We start from the raw sequence: 3,204 nt of genomic DNA, 5'->3' as shown, positions 1-3,204 counted from the left end.
GAGTCCTTGGTAAATGCTCTTTACTCGCATTCTCTCACCGTACTCGTGTGTAAAATAAGTACATGGCCGTTAACAGCGTTGTCTCTGTCGAAAAAAAATGTATTATCACCAAACAGTCATGTCTCGTTCTACATGCTCGTGTTGCTGTTGGCCAGGGACCGTTTGTAAAGCCCCTTTGAGCATGTTTGGTGGATATTGCTCTATAAAAAAGCTCAACTTATTTTTTTCGTACTGATAACTAAAAAGTTACTGAAATGCGCGAGCATTGATTTTAACATGTAAATGACATTCAAAATGTTGTGTATTGACAAATATCACCGATACCAAGATTTGTTTTTTTTTCTTAACGTGCCTCACGACTGTTCTTATAGATAGAATGAAGTTGACGTCACTCATGTCTTTATTATTGTTTTTTTGTCATCCGCTTTTATGAGTAATTCTCACTAAACTGTATTAACCAGGGTATAAACGTTCAATGTTACTCAGAGTTGTGTGTGTTGGTCCAATATACTTCCGGATGGCAATGTTATGAGCTTCTTCGCCAAGCGCACACTGTCTATAGATAGTATGCGCTTGGCTAAGAAGCTCACAACATTGCCATCCGGAATTCTAACTGACCAACACACAAAACTATTTGTAACCTTGAACGTTTATAGCCTGTTTAATACAGCTAAGTGAGAATTACTCATAAACGTGGATGGCAAAAAACAAAACAAATAGGTATTTTTTTAGAGAACAACAAACAGTATAGGAGAACAATTTTGGTTCCTTTGATAAGAACATGTAATAAGAATACAATATCCGACTTTGTCTCTTAGTATTTATTTTTATCGTGCGAAATAACACAACGAGATTGCGAGTAAGTATGTGTTATTGATCGATTAAAATATAACACGCTTAATAAATACAAAGAAATAAAAGAATATTCTACCCCTCCAAGTAAGATTATTAGATATTTTGTCAACCAAATGGTATGGTACTAGTACTTCTATTCACAAAAGTGAGTGGAGCAGGCACTTATGTTGGTAACAACAAGATATGAAGTGAGTAGAAAAGTGCCAGAAGACAATAGAGAATAAAAATTTTTTTCGCGGCGGTGGTGGGGTTCGAACCTGCGACCTTATTGGTACGACAACTCCGCCTGGCAGGTGAGAGCGTGGCTCTACCGTGTGAGCTATCCACGAACACAAAAATATTCGTTTCAAACCCAAAGTCATTTCTAGATCCCTCTCTCACCCACTTCTTGAGATCGCCGATTCGTTCACCACCATCGCGAAGTAATTTTGACCAGCAGTTAAGCTTAATAGCCAATATTCTCATCACAAACATATAACATAGAAACGATTGAGACATTGAGTATGCTCCGGTGTATGGGGTGAATTTTTTTAATTCAGAAAAGTGAGTGGAGCAGGCACTTATGTTGGTAACAACAAGATATGAAGTGAGTAGAAAAGTGCCAGAAGACAATAGAGAATAAATTTTTTTTTCGCGGCGGTGGTGGGGTTCGAACCTGCGACCTTATTGGTACGACAACTCCGCCTGGCAGGTGAGAGCGTGGCTCTACCGTGTGAGCTATCCACGAAGTTATATGTTTGTGATGAGAATATTGGTTATTAAGCTTAACTGCTGGTCAAAATTACTTCGCGATGGTGGTGAACGAATCGGCGATCTCAAGAAGTGGGTGAGAGAGGGATCTAGAAATGACTTTGGGTTTGAAACGAATATTTTTGTGTTCGTGGATAGCTCACACGGTAGAGCCACGCTCTCACCTGCCAGGCGGAGTTGTCGTACCAATAAGGTCGCAGGTTCGAACCCCACCACCGCCGCGAAAAAAATTTTTATTCTCTATTGTCTTCTGGCACTTTTCTACTCACTTCATATCTTGTTGTTACTTCTATTCACAATAACTTGTATCTTTCTCCATCTGCTTGAATGGAAATTTGACCGAAAGTTAAATACGTTGGATTTGTATTCATGCGCACCAAAAGATTATTTATAGTTGCCAATCAGCTGTCCTTTACACCTTATTTCACACCAATAAAATGTAAGAAAATATTCTGCAATCGTTGAATAAAATTTTTAATCCACGCGTTCAAAGCATTATTCAACGATTTGAAACGTATTTAATTATCCGGTTTTCCAATGAGAGGGCTGGAATAATTAACTATAAACACTCACTAATCAATGCATAAATTTCAAGGCATTAAATGATTTATCTAGACAATATTCATTAAAATAGAGTTACCACTACTACTACTACTACTACTACTACTACTACTACTACTACTACTACTATTACCACCACCACCACTACTACTACTACTACTACTACTACTACTACTACTACTACTACTACTACTACTACTACTACTACTACTACTACTACTACTATTACCACCACCACTACTACTACTACTACTACTACTACTACTACTACTACTACTACTACTACTACTACTACTACTACGACTACTACTACTACTACCACCACTACTACTACTACTACTACTACTACTACTACTACTACTACTACTACTACTACTACACACCACTACTACTACTACTACTACTACTACTACTACTACTACTACTACTACCCCACCAACTACTACTACTATACTACTACTACTACCACCACTACTACTACTACTACTACTACTAACTACTACTACTACTACTACTACTACTATACTACCACCACTACTACTACTACTACTACTACTACTACTACTACTACTACTACTACTACCACCACTACTACTACTACTACTACTACTACTACTACTATTACCACCACCACCACTACTACTACTACTACTACTACTACTACTACTACTACTACTACTACTACTACTACTACTACTACTACTACTACTATTACCACCACCACCACTACTACTACTACTACTACTACTACTACTACTACTACTACTACTACTACTACCACCACTACTACTACTACTACTACTACTACTACTACTACTACTACTACCACACTACTACTACTACTACTACTACTACTACTACTACTACTACACTACTACTACTACTAACTACTACTACTACTACTACTACTACTACCACACACTACTACTACTACTACTACTACTACTACTACTACTACTACTACTAAAATAACTACTACTACTACTAGTACTACTACTACTACTACTACTACTACTACTACTACTACTAATACTACTA

This window comes from Berghia stephanieae, chromosome 3 (genome assembly GCF_034508935.2).
Source record: "Berghia stephanieae isolate SIO BIC M18660-M18661 chromosome 3, UCSD_Bste_1.3, whole genome shotgun sequence".
In the NCBI taxonomy this organism is placed as follows: Eukaryota; Metazoa; Mollusca; class Gastropoda; order Nudibranchia; family Aeolidiidae; genus Berghia; species Berghia stephanieae.
The sequence above is the reverse complement of the archived record's forward strand: the minus strand, read 5'-3'. Positions refer to the sequence as shown.